At 39.0% G+C, this 21,350-nt stretch overlaps 2 long non-coding RNA genes across 2 annotated transcripts in view; both read right to left on the reverse strand.

Annotated features, from left to right (window-relative positions):
• Positions 1-21,350, reverse strand: part of LOC309617797 — a 502,721-nt gene that overhangs the window by 294,296 nt on the left and 187,075 nt on the right. The gene's annotated exons all lie outside the window — the stretch shown is intronic.
• Positions 12,363-20,868, reverse strand: LOC309617795. The gene is made up of 2 exons (XR_014238145.1): positions 14,635-20,868; positions 12,363-14,595 (listed from the first exon to the last, which is right to left on the reverse strand). It is a non-coding gene; the product is annotated as an uncharacterized lncRNA (long non-coding RNA).

Raw genomic sequence — 21,350 nt, forward strand, 5'->3', positions numbered from 1 at the left:
GGGGCTGGGTATCTCTGGGCACCAGCAATCTCTGACATCCATATTCTAGCCTCCATCCTTTCCTAATAGGCAATTCAGATGCACAACCATCTGAACACATAAGCCACTGGCTCTCCTTTGCTGCAGATTTTAAGTCTGCTGTTTTGCCTTTTTCATCTGTATTCTGTTCTGAATTTGCCAAGAGATCTTTTTGTCACAAGGACGGAAATTGCTTAGGAAGAATCTAGAAGGATCATTATATTTTTTGTAAGAAAATGTCCAAGAAAAGCATGTCAGATGCTTTCAGTGAGGGTTTCTTTAAAGGACTCCATCGGTGAAGTCCTGAAGGAGGTGGAAGATCTAATGGGAAAGAGCTGATGGAGGGATCATGCAGCAAAGGAGGAAAGTGCATAAAAACCACTTACGAGATCACCCTTTTTATATTAGGGGATATGATTTGGAAATGAGCAGCTCAAGTGCTTCATTGTTCTGGTTGGTTCTAGAACGTGCTTTGCTTTCATTCTGGCTGAAGTTTTCCCCGGAGATCATTTGGATTCTGTCTTCTTGGAAAAAGAGCACCCACACAACTGAATTAAAATATAAGCTAAATTCAGCTTCGTTCAAATGGGCCCCCACATCCATGTCTCTCCTCTGTTCCTTGTCCTCCACCCCACCCACACCCCCAGGAGGAAAGGAAGACGATATGAACTTATTCATGCTTAAAAGTAAAACGAGCTGTGAAATCCGTTTACTTCCTTGCTACCTTTACTGACTACTACTACTAATGGTTGCATCTCAACATGAACGCCGATTAAAAGTCTTCAATAGCCATGGCTCTATGACACAAGGGATTTGATGCAAACATTATTATTTCTGTATCCTACAGATTAGCTTTGCTAAGATACTCCCCCATGCTTTTCTTCCATTCCTTTTTTCCTAGTTCCTCGCAACAAACATGAAACTTAACGTGTCATCTTCCTGCAAGATGTATTATGCAGTTCAAAAAATCACATGCCAGGGCTTCCCTGGTGGTGCAGTGGTTAGCAATCTGCCTGCCAATGCAAGGGACACAGGTTCGATCCCTGGTCCGGGAAGATCCCACACGCCGCGGAGCAACGAAGCCCGTGCGCCACAACTACTGAGCCTGCCCTCTAGAGCCTGAGAGCCACAGCTACTGAGCCCACATGTCACAACTACGGAGGCCCATGCACCTAGAGCCCGTGCTCCGCAACAAAGAGAAGCCACCTCAATGAGAAGCCCACGCACCACAATGAAGAGTAGCCCCCGCTCGCCGCAACTAGAGAAAGCCCACGCACAGCAACGAAGACCCAAAACAGCCAAAAATAAATAAATAAATATATCAAGAAAAAACCCTTTAAAAAAAACAAGTCTTCTAAAAAAAAAATCATGCTATTTTTTAAGGAAAACAACAATCTCAGCTGAAATAGCCCGATGCATCTATCCTGGGTTATTTCATTGCAGATTTTGGACCTAGAACATTTTTAATTAATTTGAATTTAGGTTGAAAGCTTTGTTTCTGAAATCGCTTCCTTGTACTTTTTAGTGTCAGCTTTCCCTTGATTTCTGTCACCTCTTTGGTTTCATTTGCTGCTGACTCCAGAGAATCAGAATAACCGAGGATCAAACGCCTCAACCCTGTTTCCAGATGCAGCTCATCACCGACTCCTTTTTGCTAAAGGAATGATTGTTAAGCAGGAAAAAAAGGAATAAAATCTCAGCAAGGTAATGACTCACACCAGTTAGTACAAACTTTTACCCAGCAGAGCGAGCTGATTAAAATCAGGCTTGTTATCTCCTAGTAGGAGGTGTAGGTAGAAAGATGGCAGTTGCCCTAATAAAATGGAATGTATTAAGTAGCTGAGTCTTGTAGAATCTGTTCTCCTGAAATATGTTCTCTGCATTCACAATATTAAAGGGAAAGTGCCCAGTGATATCCTAACTGAAGAAAATCAAAGCTAAATGTCAAATGCCTAAAGAGAGTAGAGGAGGAATGTGGGTATATTCAGTTTTCAGCAAGGAGACCCTTTCCCTGTGAAGTGAGTCATGGGCGACTATGGGTGATTTTGTTATAAGTTAATATTAGGTCATCCTCACTGTCAGGAATACAGTAGTACTAGGTAGACTGTTTAATATGGATGAAACCCTCAGAAGGGCAAGTATATACAACCTTCGCATAAAGCGTAAATCGGGTAACAATTCTGGAAAGACAGGTCATAGACTTGCAATTCGCATAGATTTAGGCTGAGGAAGCTCGTTAAGATCTAGGCTCTTAGTCGGAAGAGTAAGAATACGGAAGTTTGTAAACTTGCCAAATTCCTAAGTGTTTTTAGCTCCTTGGTGGCGGAGGGGAAGAGAGTTTTGTTCACAAACATATGGCCAAAGTTGATAAGATCTAATTATATGTTTGCAGCTGTTTTGAATCTGTAAATATCTGAAGTTGGTCAACATTATCGAGGCATGACAAAGGCAGTATAAATAAAGGAAATTAGCTAAAAATTGAAACAACAACAACAATCCCTTTTGAAGGGAGGAAATTGGGGGCTGAGCTTTCTAAGTGTGACTTAAACAGGATAAAGATCGGAACAACACTGCTCTACACGCATAAAATAGTTTACACCTCATGGACAGTTCTGGAACCAATTTTTGTGTACTGGAAACACTCTGACAAGAATCTCACCAGTTTGGATATAGTTTTAGCAAACATATTTTACCTGTGTTATTAAAGGACTACTTTGGTCATTTAGATCATTTAGATAAATCCATTCGTTACTGCATAATTCAACGCTTTACTCTCCAAATGTACTTCACATCAATCTACTTGTGGGAGACACAGTAATGTCTCCCCATAGATGTGTACAACCAAAAAAAGAGAGACTTTGCAGATGTGATTAAAGTTAGAAACCTTTAGATGAAGAGATTATCTGGTTTATCCAAGTGGGCCCAATTTCATCCCAAGAGTCTTTAAGGTGGAGAAACTTTGCATCTGTGGTCAGAGAGATGTGATGATGGAAGAAGGGTCAGAGAGGTGACATGGAAGGACTTGACTTGGTTGGACTTGACCCACCAAACTAGTTAATGGTTTTGACAATGGAGGAAGGAAGCCATTTCTAGAATCTAGGAATGGCCCTAAGTTTAGAGCCATCAAGAAAATGGGACCCAATTTATCCCTCCCCCACCCCCAACTCTACTCAATACTCTGATGGCCTATATGGGAAAAGAATCTAAAAAAGAGGGGATATATGTGTATGTATAACTGATTCAGTTTGCTGTACACCTGAAACTAACACCACATTGTAAATCACCTATACGCCAATAGAAATTTTAAAAAAAAGAAAGAAAATGGGACGTTGATCCTATAACCACAGAAGAAGAAACAGAAGAAGTATATGATCTACCATTAGCAAATGGGAGAGAGATGGTACATGCAAATTGGGTAAATAGGTGATATACACACATATGTGTGTGTGTGTGTATATACGATGTACATATATATGTGTATGTATGCATATGTGTATGTATGCATATGTGTATGTATGCATATGTGTATGTTTTAGGGAGAAGAAAAATGAATCTGAATAACATTTTTAAACCTCAGTTATATATATATTAGCTTTATCATGTCCGCAGTATTTTATCAATTGAACACATTAAAGGCCCAAAGAAATGTCAATATGTTCTATGAAACACGTAACCAGGGTTCTCTAACTAAATGTACTATACCTAGAAGTTAATAAACTTCACCCCAAGTTTTTAGAAATGAGAAAGTACTCGTAAATAACTCTCAGATCCCTGAGAAAATTAAAGCTCCAATGATCAATTTAGTAATTAACAGCAGTTGGACCACTGTAGATTTCAGCCAAAGTTCAACCTCACAGCATTAATTTGCTTCCATGATTATTGTTAATCACAGAGTGAAAACAAATCCATAGGCATTTATCTGCAGACACTAGGAAGAAGATAAGAAGGTGAAGGGTATAGAAAGAAACTCATGAATGTAAGATCAGAAATTAATGGTTTAGGTAGTATAAAAAATGGACTTGCTAAGGAAATCCTACTTCTTTCACTTTTAGTGCACCAAAAAAAATATAAAATTTTAGGAACAAGAATGATGGTAAAACTACTGGTAAAATACATTTTTAGGAAGTATAGGGAACAATGTGTAACTTCATTGGAAAATGAAGTTGCACAGGATTATTGCCCAGAAAAAAATAAGTTATATAAATGACATACCTCTCTCATTAAAAATATGAAATGATATTAAACATGGAAAATAAGCAACAGGAAAAAAAATCAATAGAGGAAAGAGCAGCAGATACCAGATCAAATTTTCCTCTAAAGGAACTAGCCTCCGTTTAATTTATAATGAAGTTGTATTAAGACCAGGGAATGTATAACTTGTATACTATTTAAAACTCCCGTGCTTTGAAAAACAGACAGTATTCAGGTCCTAGCCTCTCAAAGACAGAGGCCTTCACAAATATTGGGTTGGCCAAAAGGTTCGTTCTGGTTTTTCTGTGACAGCTTACAGAAAACCCGAACGAACTTTTTGGCCAGCCCAATATTTTGACGTTACACATTTGAAAGACTGCTAAAATCCCTTTCAATTAATTTCATCTCCCTTCCACTAGTTTTTTCCCTTCCAGATACCATAACCGCCCAAGCCCAGGTAAATACAGAAGGTGACATAGAGATACTCAGATACATGAAGGAAACCAACTCAGGAAAGCAAGCAACTTTTTTACCCTTGACTCTGAGAGGTCATATCTTGTCCTTTACTATTGAGTCAACATTCATTTATTGAATAACTACCAAAGTGGCTACAATGAACAGACACTGTTTTCAATGCTAGAGGTAGGGTACTCCCCAAAGAGAACTAACTGGAAGAGTCTTTACATTGTATACACTTCCAAGAAAGAGTTGATTCTCTCTTCTTAAACGAAGTTTCTGCAGAACCCTTATGTTCTATGATTTGGAACATGGAATGGTGGTTCAAAGACTGAATGATAAGGATCAAGGTCATACTTATGCTAGTAGAATGTATAGTAATCAGAAGCAATGTGATCTCCCGTTAGCAAATGGGAGAGTCGGCACATGCAAATTAGGTCATTGGAAGCGTATAAAATGGGGGAAGGGAGCTATTTGCAAAGATGTGCAGAGATGAGAAGAAGGAACTAGGGATGCTCCGAGGGTATTAGGGGTCCATACACATACCCGAACAGGAAATCCAGCACCAGCACCTGAGTCGAGAGGAGTTAAGGTGAAGCTCCTGAAAGAAGCTGTGGTCTGCAGTGGATGGATGTAGCCCACCTGTGGGAACAGGACAAACAGAGAGCAATGGACCTCACTCCCTTCCCACTCTCACATCCAATACTGTCAAACCCAACCAGAAGCCAGATAGCAACATAACCCATCAATGCGCAGTCTACCTGGCTCTGCCTCCCAGGGTATAGAACAAGTTGGTCAAAGGGGTAAAGAGTACATCTAGAGGAAAAGTCTATCCACAACAAAGAATTACTGGAATTGTATGTTTCTCCTAAAATGTTGAACCAGTGACTGTATATAGTATATTAAAGTACTGTAGAATGCTTCTAATAACATAGTTAATATTTAATGATTTTTTTGGAAAGACTACTATGCCCTCCCATTGCTTGGTCACATGACAAAGAATTGGCTTATACATTTCTAAGTATTGGTCCTTAGACATAATCTCTAGAGCATGTCTTTCGTACCAAGCTCATTTCTGACATTTGCAAGGCCTGGAGTAAGAGGTAAAAGGGAGGCCCACATTCCATATGTCAAATATTTAAAAGTTATATATCAAGCTAACAAACTATTAAATATAACCTGTTCTATTCTTGGCAAATATATCTTCATAATTATAAAATTGAAAGATGTGTTTAAAGGTTTAGCTTTTATATGACTGAAAGTTGGCAAAATACCAAAGATAAGTAAATTCACTTATTACTGTGTCTGCTTGGTGTTCTCATAAGCCAGCAATCTTCGGATGAATAATGAAGTAAAGGCACACACAATTCATAATTGATTGTATATTTTAATAACATTTAGGGGCTTCCCTGGTGGCGCAGTGGTTGAGAATCCGCCTGCCAATGCAGGGGACACGGGTTCGAGCCCTGGTCTGGGAAGATCCCACATGCCGCGGAGCAACTAGGCCCGTGAGCCACAATTACTGAGCCTGCGCGTCTGGAGCCTGTGCTCCGCAGCAAGAGAGGCCGAGACAGTGAGAGGCCCGCGCACCGCGATGAAGAGTGGCCCCCACTTGCCGCAACTAGAGAAAGCCCTCGCACAGAAACGGAGACCCCAACACAGCCATAAATAAATAAATAAATAAATAAAATTAAAAAAAAAAAAATAACATTTATTTTCATTGTCTTGATTCTAGTAGAATCAGTTATTTATATAATCAATATTTTCACCTAATTGCTGTACTGTTGATAGATATGCTTTAAAGTTTCAAAATTAAATATAAATGTAAAGTATACTAAATTATATTTTAGATGTATGTTTAATTATTTAACAACTATTTTAGTAATGATAACTTTATATTAACATAATCAAAATACATTTTAAATAAAGTTATTATTACACATTTCCAAAAGTTTTTTTTCTTCTAAAATATCCAAAATATTTATTAAAATTAAAAAGTGAAAGACGATTTATAATTAGTAAATATCACTAGTTAAATCAGAATCATTTAAACAAAGATGAAATTCAAATTTACATTTTGAAAATTTAATTAAATCATGTTAAATTTATTTTATAAAATAAAGCTAATTAGGAATTTAGCATTCAATGTCTATTTGGTAAAGAATCAGTTTTTGAGGTTCATAATTGCATCTAAGCTGTAGATATCTAGAGGTTCAAAGGTATTAATAACGCTTAGAATTATGCAACAGTTATGACTATCTCCAGGATCATGAATTGGAAAACACGAGAAGCAAGAAAATAGACGGCACTACTGAGAAAAAGATGTTTTAACCAATAATTTTTGCTCTCGTGCTGTCTCAAAAGGGAGATTGGATGAATTAAGTTGCCTTCTTACTTTGTGAAGCATTTCCGCCATTCAAATCCTCTCCTTACCCTTAAGCAGCATCTGTCCCCTACATCGGTCGTGGCCCAAACCAAAAGATCAAGATATTTGGACTCAGTGGACTTTTGCTATAAGAACAGAGTGCAAGAGATGGGGGGGCTCTGTCATGGAGGGCCTGAAACGTGCTAGTCATGAGCATAGATGTTTAAGACCCGAAAGATTGCTGCACCTGCTGAGTGCCAGCCCCTAAGTGAGGCACCAGGTGTTCTCGAGTGAATTCTTGTGCGTCCCTGTGCAGAGCCATCGGAAGCAGAGACTTAGCATGGGCCACACTTGCTCAGATCTAAGAGTGGTTCTGCTTGACCCTTAGGAAGAAAAGAAATACGAACGAAGATGAAAAGACGTACGTGCAAATACACATGACTATATCCATCCATGCTTCCTAGAGGTGTTGACACTCTTTTTATTAGCATGTACATGCAGGTGTATCTGACAAATATGCTTAACTCTACAGATATAAATCCTATTAGATAATTCTTGAAATATAAGAAAGATGGTAACTATGCAATGAGTTTCCATCTCAAGCACGTTCCTGATTCAGTTCAATTAGTGAAGGTCTTAAAGGGATGTAAGAAGTAGTAATGCATGTAAACAGTAATTTCTAGTGGTGAACTGCCTGGAGCCCAAAGTTCGTTTCCTGGCTATGAAGTTATAAGTGATCTTATTTGAGAAGGAAAATGGATTCATTAAGCACTGATGGAAAGATTTTGCCACTGCAAAGCTTTTTTTCTTCTTTCTTTTTTTTTTTTTTTTTAACTAGAATTGCATTCTCCAAATTTACAACTTAAAATTCTTATGTTTAGAGTTACAAGTAAAAACCTGTGTTTCACAGTGTTCAAATTAGTTTACTCTAAGCCAAGTAAGTTTCTTGTTTTTGTTTTTTAGGAAAAAAGCTAGAAATGTTGGCAGGAGAATCCTAGTTGTCTCTCTTCCTCTCAGAACTCTTCTAAATTACTTAAAAATAAATGATCTCAGGTATATATGGTTCCGTTTTTTTAAAATTATAGGTTATAAATACAAACATTTTAGTTTTAGTAAGTCTCCAACTCTGAAAAAAATTGGTAATTTCCTGAAATTGAAGTAAAACTATAGTCTTTCATCTTTTCTATAAACTACAGAAAGGAATACAGGGTAATTTCTTCTTTTGAAAAAAAAAAAAAAAGAAATTACAAGATGTACCACTAAACAATGATTTTATGTATATATAAAATAATCAGTTCCTTAGCTGTGGCAAGGAATTCACTTAATCTGGAATCCCACATATGAGTAGTTAAAAAAATATACTTTCGGTTTAGAAGGTCATTTAGGGATCTGAGGTTGACCCACATGTCCTATTAAAACTCTACTCTTTCCCTGGTTTTACTCCTTTTTTTATGAGAAAACATAAGCTAAAGGAAAATAGAACCAATATGATGTAAATTGTAATCTATAAATCTCAGTCTTTTTGGTGATGGTGGCACAAAGCATAAATTACACTCACAAATGAAGACAGCTGGAACAAAAGTTCAGAGTTGTTTTACTACAGAGTTCATGACCAGGAGCTGTTCACAGTCTCTCGATTATGTAATGGAGGTGGGGTACAGAAAAGAGAGGAGAGAAAGAGAAGTCCTATTGTGGGTTTCCCTGCTGACAAATCAACTGTCCTACACTCCTGGGCATTTATACGTAGAGAGCATTGCTGCTAATAACACAGACCCCTGATGATGGAAACAGATCCCTAGGGTTTCAAAATGAACCCGGTGGTACTTGACAATATATAACAAGGCTCCTGTCAGCAGCAGGGCAGATGTGTGATTCCAATAGACACTGACATTTAGAGTAAACCAAGTTTGAATTTAAGAATTATAACTGTACTAATTATGGTAGGGTTTTTTTGTAGGGCTTGTATGGTTTCTTTTCCATGTTAATTCTTTATAAGTGGTATTTGCTCTCAGTTTTGAAAACTGGCAATCTACTGGCCAAATTTGTCCAGTATTCCAATTTTGTCTCGTTGTTACTCAGCTTTAAAAAAAAAAAAAAAAAAAAGAATTGAAATGCCTTTAGATAGTGCTACAGTCCTTATTTTACAATACTATTCTCATTGGTTATTTCTAGAATTTTAAAAAAATTTGGTGAGTTTTTTTCTCTACCATTTCCTCTATTCTCTTTTTATGAAATCCTATTATCTATCTATGATTCTCTCTCATGTTTTGAATGGCTATTTTTTAATCCTTTTTTTAGGGTTAAATAATTTTAATTGTTGATTTTTAAACATTTTTTATTGAAGTATAGTTGATTTACAATGTTGTGTCAGTTTCAGGTGTACAGCAAAGTGATTCAGTTATATAATATATATATATATTCGTTTTCAGATTCTTTTCCCTTATGAGTTGTTATAAAACATTGAGTTTAGTTCCCTGTTCTATATAGTAGGTCCTTGTTGGTCATCTACTTTATATGCGGTAGTGTATATTGGTTAATCCCTAACTCCTAATTTATCCTTCCCCCACTTCCCCTTTGGAAACTGTAGGTCTGTTTTCTATGCCTGTAAGTCTGTTTCTGTTTTGTAAGTAAGTTCATTTGTATCAGGGTGTTTTTTTGGTTTTTTTTGGATTTTTTTTGTCTTTTTTGGGTTTTTTTTTGGTCTTTCTCTGTCTGGCTTACTTCACTTAGCATGATAATCTCTAGATCCATCCAGGTTGCTGCAAATGGCATTATTTCATTCTTTTTTATGGCTGAGTAATATTCCATTGTATATATGTACCACATCTTCTTTATCCAGTCATCTGTGGACATTTAGGTTGCTTGCATGTCTTGGCTATTGTAAATAGTGCTCCAGTGAACACTGGGGTGCATGTATCTTTTCAAATGGTAGTTTTCTCCAGATATATGCCCAGGAGTGGAATTACAACATCATATGGTAGCTCTGTTTTTGGTTAAAAAATCCTTTGTACCTGTCCTGCATTGTGGATGAAATTATCAGTACTGTCCTTCAATTCTCTGATTTTCTCTTTGAAAATATCTATTTCAGAGTACACCATCCATTGAATCTTTTGTTTAATGACCACAGTTTTTATTTTCCTGATTTCAAATTGCTTATTTTTTATAGAGATCTCTTCTTGTTTTATTTATGCCCTATTTTTTTTTTTCAAAAAATGTTTGTGGTTATTATTTTACTTCATCTTTACAGGAATCTTGTTTTATTTGGGTTGGACTCATCCAGGTCCTGGATTTATACTGGAGGTTGAGCTGCTTCACTACAGTGATAGTGGACCTATTACAGATTGTGGGGATAAACCAGTAGGGAATTAGGCCCAGAGTACTGACTCTGAGTCAATCCCAGTTTTCCTCCTAAATATACTGAGCCATGTATACTATAAATCTTACGTTGACTGCTTTTAGGCCATGCTTACACTCTAGGCATCAAAGGTCCCATCTGCCTTTGCCTTGATGCTCACTTCCTTCCCCTTTGTACATGTTAACTCATCAAATATTTGAAGATTACGTCTCTTCTACTTTACCTTTTCTTTAAGCCCTTGCTAGTTTTTTCCTTATTCTCCATGTGGTAATTTCTGGTCCAACTGCTCTGCTTTAGAACCATTTTAGTATGTTTGTATATTGTAGGTTCCAGAGACATTATACATGAACCCCGAAAAAAAATCCTATTGGCAAACATGTGGAGTTATTATAAATACTATATTTGTAAAATGTGAAAGAACATACAGTACATTAATAAAATATTCCAGATGTGATTTAATTGATAAAAGTGTTGAATGTTGATAGGAGCCTTAGAGCAGGCTAAACTTAGTACCTGTGACCTCAGGCTTCATGATATGTGAGCAGAACCTGCTTATCAGAAATGACACCCGCTTATCAGAAATGTCAGCACCTTCAGGGTTTCATTCTACAAATGAACAAACCTGAACTCCAAGCCAGTTCATTAGTGACAAAGCCAGAATCAGATCGAACGCCTGCTGGATCTGAATCATTGTTTAATTCTAAAGAGCATATAAATTAGATTTAATGCTCTATATTCAGATAAAATGTCTATTTTGCATAGATTTCAAAGGACATTATGACAAAACGTGCTATTTGGTGTTGGACCTTCTAAATTTTCACATCTTTATCACGACCCCCAAAATATGATTTAGATTTTCTTCTGTTAGCAAATAATGTTTGAAACCAGTATGTTCATTCCATGTCTGATATTCACCCTGGAGTCATCAGAAATGAGAGATGGATTAGAGGTTGGAGATGGCTTGAAAGGCTAACTTATAAATTTTTGTTGGTGTTAACCATTCATACATACATAAAAAGCTTAAATGCTAAAGGTCTTGGAGTAGGATGTCAAAAATAGAGTCAATATAAAAAGTGTCATCAAATGCCACATCTGTGACATATAAAATATGTCAAAATAATTTTAATAATTAAAATATTGATAATTCACCAAATAAGTTTTAAAAATAATGAAACCTATTTATTATGGAAATACAAATTAAAATCACCATGGGATTCCACTACGCATACCTTCCAGAATGGCTAAAATGAAAAAAAAATTAGAAGTTTAGATAAAATTCCCTTGTGGAAGAAGAATGAAAGTATGACTCAAAGGAGAAAAAGTCCTATCATATTTCTGGGCATTGAAAAGCTGGTTCATGTATTGAGTAGACAATGATGCTTACCAAATACCTTTGGAGTTTAGATTCTGTAGATAAAATTGAAAGAATGGGGTTAGGGTGTTAAAATATCAATATTTACAATACACTAAAAATACAGTCTATAGCACTACTTAAACTTTAGATGAAAACTTAACACATATCAACATGTCTACTTAAAAATGTGAGAGAGAATTCGTAGTTCTTTAAAATTATTTAAAATGATACTTGAGCAAATAATTCTAGTTGAGGCTAGAGTGTCAGTGATGTAGCTAGTGAACCCTTGCCTTACTCTGAGATGTTGACCTTCTTAATCATGTCCTCATCAGCAATTACAGCCTATCAGCTGCCTGTTTGAACCATGCGGGCAGATGTCCTTGAATGCCGGAAGAGGCCTCCTTGGTATTTTATTGGCAATAACTCAAAAGCTTATTAAAATCCAGATGGAGAGGGACCTACAGCATATTTAAGCCCATATACCCAATTGGGTACTGTGCTATTTAATTGCTTGCATTTAAACCGTAATTCCTTTTTCTTGTTCTGTTCTGATTTTCTCCAAAGTGTTTATATAATCTTTCAGTTGATGCCTCCCATATTATCTTTTTTTTTTAATATATAAATTTATTTATTTATTTATTTATTTTTGGCTGTGTCGGGTCTTTGTTTCTGTGCGAGGGCTTTCTCCAATTGCGGCGAGCGGGGGCCACCCTTCATCGTGGTGCGCAGGCCTCTCACTATCGCGGCCTCTCTTGTTGCGGAGCACAGGCTCCAGACGCGCAGCTTCAGTAGTTGTGGCTCACGGGCCCAGTTGCTCCACGGCATGTGGGATCTTCCCAGACCGGGGCTCGAACCCGTGTGCCCTGCATTGGCAGGCAGATTCTCAACCACTGCGCCACCAGGGAAGCCCCTCCCATATTATCTTTAAAACTGGTTCTAGTGCTCATCTATCAGGCACTTGGGTTAAATTCCATGTATGATATTTTTACTATTTTTTATATTGGTGTTAAATGAACATTGAACCATGAAGAGGCAATTGGGTGAGTCATTTATGACTCTGTGGAGCTCTATTAAATTAAAAACATCTGATTTTTAATCCAATAGTATTTTCCTAAACAAATTAAGGCTATTATGTGCACATGGCATGCCATCTCGGTAGCTTGGATAATTTATAAGAGGGTTCTGTCACGGCATATATTGTATCCATTAAGGGATACCTACAACACACCTCACATTAGGTTAGTCAAGCCAGCAGTGGTATTGATAGTTTCTAAAGCATGATCAAAATCATTATGGATAAAAACAACTCATTCTATCCCGATGGCCAGGAATGGAGACCTCATAAATCTAGACATAGTCACTGACCTTCTGGTCCTCATCTGTTACCACGGAGTTAATCCCAAGTTTCTTAAATCCTACCTCCTCTTTAAAATTTTTCCAATAGGCAGGCTCTCCTTTCTATTCATTCCTATTGCATTGAAAGGGTATGACCACTCATTTCATATATAATCTTGTACTGTCCTGAATTATTTATTACTTTCTGACTTTGTCTTATCTCCCACCTGTAGAAGCTTCTGTTCTCCTGTAGGGTCTTGCATGAAGGTGCTATATTGAAGAATAAAATTTGTTTCTATAATAGCTCATACTATGCTAATTATATGTATGTAATTGTCCATTTACTACTCTGCTCATTTGCTGCCATGCTTTTTGAAAGCAGATTCTGCGTGTGAGTGTGTGTGCTGCGAGTTTGCTTTTCACTATTATGTCACTAGGGCTTAGCCCTAGAGCTTTATGAGCCACGCTTTTCTCTCAGACGTGGGATTTTGGTAGATTTCCTTGTATAATTATTGACAAATTACAGAGTCTTCTTGAATCTCTCATTGACCTTCTTCACTATGACCATTTGGAGAATTTGGTCAGTAGATAAAATCTTTCTCAAACCATAGATGGGAAAGCAGTCAATCTCTTTTGAACTCAATTTAAAAACTCTCATTGCATTCATTCCGAATTCTGACATGGCACTAATCAAAGGTACATCTTCAGGTAACTTCAAAGCCTTACACAACTCACAAGAATGTGGTAACAAGAATATTAGTATTTAAAAGTATAGTAAAAGAGCTTACTGACCTAAATGTCACTTTACCAAAGTTGCTGAGAAAGAGGAAAAAAAAAAAAGATATCTAGAATAGACAAAAGAAAGGTAGCAAAGTCCTTGCACTAAACCCACAGAAAATTAAAAGTAAGCAGTTAAGAAAAATAAAAGAGGTAGAAGGGAATTGCTAGACACAAACATACTGACCACAGTTAGAAATTATGATTAACTGCAATTGAGTGGGCAAACAAGCAAGTTTTATTTTTCCTAAATGTGATAGAATTTGGGAGCATATCACTTCTATCTTCAGGGTGGAGTCTTTTCCTGTGGGATCATAAGAAATGACGAGGGGTACGTGTCCTTGATGTGATGAAGAACTGGGACCATAAGTTGGTATGTGTCTCTCAGTTTCCCCCAAACCTCCATAACCAGGTGCTATGGACTGAATTGTGTCCCCCACCAAATAAACATATTTCTTTCTTTCTCTAGTTAAAACCATTTTGGTGGATCCTCTGAAGATCCAACCTTGGTCACAACTTAAAATAATTTGTTTCTAGTTTGTCACTATTACAAATAGTATTGCTAAGAAAATTCTTGTCCATGTCCTTTGGTGAACATATGTTCATCTCTGTGTTGTTATATACCTAGGGGTGAAAGAGTTTTCCAAAGTGGTTTTACTAATTCATTTGCCCAAAAGCATTAGAGCTGCCCCTCTGTCTCCACGGGGTATTGGTGCCAGGACCCCCGCGGATACAATGGTACCCCTGTGATGGACCATTTTGGACCCCCATACCAAAATCCACATATGCTCAAGACCCTTATACAAAATAACATAGCACAGCCGGCACTCCGTATCCGTGGTGCTGCACCCGGCACGGATCTGATCCACGATTTGTGGTTAGTTGAACCTGCAGATGTGGATACAGAGAGCCGTCTGTATTTGCCTTTCCTTCTTTCTTTTTTTTTTTAAAAATAAATTTATTTATTTTTGGCTGCGTTGGGTCTTCGTTGCTGTGCGCGGGCTTTCTCTAGCTGTGGTGAGTGGGGGCTACTCTTCATTGCGGTGTGCAGGCTTCTCATTGTGGTGACTTCTCTTGTTGCGGAGCACGGGCTCCAGGTGCGCGGGCTTCAGTAGTTGTGGCTTGCGGGCTCAGTAGTTGTGGCTTGCGGGCTCCGTAGTTGTGGCTCGCAGGCTCTAGAGCACAGGCTCAGTAGTTGTGGTGCATGGGCTTCGTTGGTCCGCGGCATGTGGGATCTTCCCGGACCAGGGCTCGAACCCGTGTCCCCTGCATTGGCAGGAGGATTCTTAACCACTGCGCCACCAGGGAAGCTCTGTATTTGCCTTTCACCGGTTGCTCTACCTCCTGGCCGAGAGTGGGTATTGAGAGTCTTTTCCAAAAAAATGTGCATGTTCTGGTGGGCCATTAGTGGAATCTCAGTTGGGATTTAATGTATCTTTCCCTCGTGAATAAGAAAGTTAACGGTATATTCATATATGTAATTTAACATCCTCTTTTATGCTGTGACTATTCCAAGCTCTTACCCGTTTTGCTTTGGGTTTTTCTGTCTTTTCCTTATTGATTTCTAGGAGTGGTTTATAATTTGTCTCACATTCCAAATTCTGCCCAGGCATATTGTCTAGCGCTCAAGGGAGATTATGGGGAATAAACTTAAATGGTGGAATAAGAGTGATACAATATAATACATCCACATGGAGATTTCCAAAAATTCAATACGAATTTCCATTCATTTCAAAATTCATAAGGAGACGTAAAAGCCCAAATATTATATAAAGTCCATAACTCATAGGTCAGTGTCCAAATACACTAATGTAAAACTAAAAATCATCTTACGGCCAGTCTTGGCCAGAAAGTTTTATTTTACTAGGAAGATAAAGTAGGGGTTCCCTTAGATGCTGCAGCAGGGGATTTCTTCATCTCAAATGAGTAGAGTTCTTTCAGGGCTCCAGATGCTTACTTAGTTTAATTCAACATTCTCTGAGTCCATAGATGAGTTCACAGCACCAAATGAAAACTCACAAAATATAGTAAACAAGCTAACTTGCAGTCCTAGAGCAGTCGGCGCCCTGATAAACCAAATGATATTATTTTATCAGACGCCTGTGGTCCAACACCATAGAAAAGACTCGCATTTGAGGGACATAGAAAAAAATCTAAGTTTCCGGTTCTTCAGGGTGACCCAAGACACAGACGATGACAGTTGTCTCGTTTTCATGAGCTGGAATTAAATCCCACTGGGAGACATCTATTCTTCTGTTAATTAGTACACGTGTGTGGGAAAAGGGCTGATAAAAATTAGCCTAGGCACACTGTTTTCTTGCTTAGAGGAGCAGTTATATAAAATAACATAGCTCAAATATAATAGGTGGCAGGCACTAAGTTTCTATATGTGTTCACTAATGACCCTATAAGGAAGGTGGGTGTACTCATTGAGGTTCTCCAGAGAAGCAGAACCAAGAGGATACATGTAAATATAGATAGATAAGAGGAGATTTATTATGGGAATTGCCTCATGAAATGATGAAGGTGAGAAGAACCAAGAGATGTTGTCTACAAGCTAGAGAACCAGGAAAGCCAATAGTGTAATTCAGTCTGATGGCCTGTGAACTGGGGGATGGGGTAGGGGGTCGGGGTGGGGTGCTGGTGTAAGTCCTGATCCTGGAGTCCAAAGGCCCAAGAACCACGACCTCTGATGTCTGAGGGCAGGAGAGATGGATGATCTCCCTCCAGAAGAGGGGGTGAGAATTCACCCTTCCCCTGCCTTTGTGTTCCCTACGACCCCTCAAGAGATCATCACCTACATGGGGCAGGACCACCTGCTTTGCTCAGTTCATCAATTCAAATGCTAATCTCTTCTGGAGATACTCGCACCAACACACCCGGAAATCATGTTTTACCAGTGATCTGGGCATCCTTCAGTCCACTTGAAATCATCACAGGGGTACCATTGTATCAACCCTATTTTATGAATATGGAAACTGCAGTGTAGGTTGGTTAAGACATTCACCCAAGTCTACGAAGCTGGTTGGCAGTTCTGGCCGCCCCAGGCGACCCGGTTTTAACTGAGGTGGCCTTTTTCCACTTGCCCTCTAAGCCGCCTTCCTGACGCCTTGATGCTGTGCTGTGTTTGTTTCTCTAGGGACACAGAGCTTGTTTCCTCCCTGGAGCAGGCGCTTTTAGATCTGTGCCACAATATCCAGGGTCTTATATTTTCTGTGTATCTTCAAGGCCATGAAACATACTTGAAGCAAATTGAAGCAAAGCCTTTCTCTCATTGCCACAGTCCGTTCGGCCAGAGAAAAACTACCCTCATGGATTCCTGAAGTCAGGCAGCTGGCCAGCAGCTCTCATCCCTAGAGCCTTTTGGGAACCAGTATTTCTGGCGTGTGTGTTATAAAACACTGGCTGTCCTCACCTTTTGAATATTCTGGGCCTTGAAAGCATGTCTCCCTGCTATGTCTTTCTCTGTGGAGGTGGTTTATGGTTCTTTTCTATTTAGTGATAAGCCAAGCATGCTAGGTTCCTTCTTTTAAATTCATCCTTTCTCTCTTGAGCTCTCAGGAGGAAATAGAGAGTGGGCCAAGATATTTCATATAAATGTCTCTTGTTAAAAAAACAAAACAAAACGAAGACTGTATGTCTGTATGTATAGAGATACACATTGGTTAAGATGCCTAATTCCAAATGCCAAAAGGAGACAGGGTGGGTAGCCGCAAGGTGGTGCTAGGTTGAAGGTTTTTGTTTTAATACTAGAAAAATGACAATGCATAAGAGCAAATGAAAATGAATCAGTGGACAGAGAAAGGTTGATCATACAACTGAGAGAAGAGAAAATTGGTCAAGTAAGTGTCCTACAAGGGTGAGAGGTGAGGAGGGAACCACAGATAAGTGAATTCAGCTCTTGCACTTGTCAGAAGGGAAGAAGGAGATGGAGATGGCCCAGGGAAGATTCACATGTATGTGGATTTATATAGCAGATGGAGGCAAGAGGAGAGGTTTTCCATTTTAGGGCTTCTGCTTTGTCTGTAAAGCAGCAGGTGAAATCATCCGCCTCGGGGAAGAGGGCAGGGCTGGCAGAATTGGGAAGTATCACAAAGTTAAAAAAGAAATCCATTCCAAGCCCAAAGAGTGAGTTAACCTGAGAAACCCAAACAGAACTTATCATGAAAAACGTTAGAAAATTGTAGGCTGCTTGCAGAGTATGTACACTGTTATGTAACTTGTACCCACTAATTGATTGAGTTTTAATTAACTTTATCGCAAGTTTTCAATGCGTCACCTATCAATTCTTTATCTTTTAATGCCGTCTTATGTTTCTTTGATAGCAGATGCTGGGAGATCTATTAAATCATTCTGGAATATCAAATTCTGTGTGTACAATAGAACTAATTATCTTAGAAAAAAGAAAGCATACCCAGTGACGGACGCCAGTGGCTGGTGAAGCCATCTGTCTAAGGCAGTGAGAAAGTATTCTTTTCTTTGGCTGAAAAATCTTCCCCTACCCTTCTTTCTCTCCTAGAGTCAATTTCAGATGAAGGGAATCTGCCCTTTATAGTTGGGATCTGATTCAAAAATTTGTTTCACTGGTCTCAACCTGAGGTGTCATATCTGTACCTAACTGGGCAAGCTTTAGCTAAGTTCTGAAAAACAGTTTTTAAGGAGCAATACAGGGAAACAACCAGCGGCGCGGAGGGGGGCGGTTCTGCCTTTCCGCCGCTTGCCTCATCCCCCTGAGAAGTGGGCCCACTGGACCACCAGCTGGAATTAACTTCAGTCTGCCAGCTTCCTCTCCATCTACAACAGATACATGGTGGATGTCACCGGGAGCAGTGCTTTCTAAGAGTTCAGGCTGCTCTCCTTTTAAGGGGAAGTTGGGGAGGGGGTGAGGGTAGGGGCGGGGAGGGAAGAAAAAAATCCCATCATGTCATCCAACAGGTGAAGCCTAAAAATTTCATTGGAAAAAGTTATGGAAGAGGTAACAGCTGCAGGGCTGTTTGGAGAAAGTCACCAGAGTAGTTTCCATTTGGCATCTGTTTCATCTGCAAAAGACTTTTCTTTTTAAATAAGGCTTGAGCTGAAAGCCCACTTTATTTAGGAGATGTTAAGTCCCGGGATACCAAGGGCTTTGCAAGCTGCCAACATACCCAGCCCCTTTCTCACTCCCCTCCCCTCCCACCAGCCCATCACCGTGTTGCTTGGTGGAAAAAAAAAAAAAAAAAGAAGAACATCCAGAGATTTAAATAGCTCTAATGCAAGGTGAAAATCTTCAAGCCACACATGTCCTCTGTCCTCCTCAATGAGAAGTGTCAACCAGAGATACATTGAACTGGATGGGAAAGGTGAAATAATGTACCTTTGTAGTCAACATATAGGGCCGTGTACACGGTAGACATTCAATCAGCTTCCGTGTTTTGGAATAAATACATAAAAAACAACTAAGCACGCCCTTATCTTGTATGACTAGGAGGAAAGAACCAAGTCATTTTGCAAAAGTAAGATAATATTCTGGGGCCTCAGGGTACTATTGCCCTTAATGTGAAAGGTGATGGAACAGCATATTGGATGATCTCTTCTGAAAGAGGATGTTACATAAGAAGAACCGGGCTTCAAAATTCAATATATAGAAACAAACTCAAGCTTGATGCAGTAGGAGTTAATCAGCACAAAACTAAAATAGGCCACAAAAGAACAAGAACGTACTTAAATAACTCGGGTCCATCTAAGAAATATTTACTATCCTATAATTTTCAGAATCAACGAAAGGCAAAATATATCTCATTAACTTAGGTAACGTAGAGAAATGTAGATATCCTTTTTACAGAAGTGAACTAGTTCGATGATTATCTTCAATCAACTTTAAAATTTCTTTTTCACCTGATATCTGAGGTAGCACAATGATAAACACCTTACTGGATCTTGGTTAGACACACGTAATCTTTATGATTGCTAAAACCATGGGAGATACAACAGCAAAAGGGTAAGATTAATCAGAGAGAAAACGCCATCAGATAGGATATGATATGTACATTGACTTAGAATCTTCAGAGTCATTATTTCTTCTTGAAACATGAGTTGATTTACAGTTATCCTGAATAGGATTCTCTACCCTAGGGATATGAGAAATACAATTTTCACATTCTTCCTCCGCCAATAATATATTTATACTTTGCACAGCTGAAACTTGAGTTAGGATCATCAAGGTGCTTCGTCACTTTAATCAGCAGAACGAAATAAACTCACTCCTCTGGTCTGCTTCTAAACCTAAAAAATGTCCCCCTTGTTTTGCTAGGATCATAACTCTGGGTCAGTGAGTAAGACCGAGAAAGAAGAAAAATGAATGGCTAGTAATTCTTCCTTTATTCAGTACTTAAGGGCCTACAGCCGGCTTATTGAATAATAATGATCAATATCAGACAGAAAACTATTTTTCAGAATTCCTCCTGGGAAGAATATCATATTTGTTTAGAAAATGTGTGTTGATAAGTTGTCTAGAGCTGTAAGACTGCAATTGCATGCTAAAGTAAAAAAATAAACAAAACCAACAGCTGAGAAATATTCAAAGGAGAGCAACGGTCCTTCCTCTGTCTGTGTGGCCACCCTATTCTGGGGTGCAGAGCCCTGCTTCTCAAACCTGACAGTGCATAGGAAACACCTGGGCATCTGTTAAGCATATTCTGATTCAGTGCAGCTGTGGTAGACCCAGGAATCTTAATTTCTAGAAAGCTCCTGGGTGATGCTGATGGTCACTGGATAGCCACTTGGTAGAAAGCACTGATTTAATTTTCTCTGCGCATTTTGGAGTAGACATTGGAAGAGAGTTGTTATCCTGTGTAACAGAGAACCTATCCTGTGTACTAGAAAAGATTGAGGTCAGAGTCATTTGGGTGATGCCCCCCAGAGCAGAAGGACTGAAGAGGCACCACGGGGCCACAGAGGCCACTAACATTGTTAGAAGCTGTTGCTCTGAGGGATGCAATGGAAAATCCTGCATCGCTCATAAAATACATTCAATAAAGTGATGCCGGGCTTCCCTGGCGGCGCAGTGGTTGGGAATCCGCCTGCCAATGCGGGGGACACGGGTTCGAGCCCTGGTCCGGGAGGATCCCACATGCCGCGGAGCGACTGGGCCCGTGAGCCACAATTACTGAGCCTGTGGTCTAGAGCCCACGAGTCACAACTACTGAGCCTGCGCGTCTGGAGCCTGTGCTCCGCAACAAGAGAGGCCGCGACAGTGAGAGGCCCGCGCACCGCGATGAAGAGTGGCCCCCGCTTGCCGCAGCTAGAGAAAGCCCTCGCACAGAAACGAGGACCCAACACAGCCAAAAATAAATAAATTAATTAAAAAAAAAATAAAGTGATGCCAGCAAAACTAAGACGTTCTCAGTTTTGCATCCAGGTAGGCCTGGGAGAAACCAAGGATGCAAAAGTAGGAAGCTAAAAAGCCAACGACATCTGAGTGACAAAAACAAAACTAAAGCTGATATTTATTGAGCATTTAT

This window comes from Balaenoptera borealis (assembly GCF_965194805.1).
Source record: "Balaenoptera borealis genome assembly, chromosome: 20".
NCBI classification, from domain to species: domain Eukaryota; kingdom Metazoa; phylum Chordata; class Mammalia; order Artiodactyla; family Balaenopteridae; genus Balaenoptera; species Balaenoptera borealis.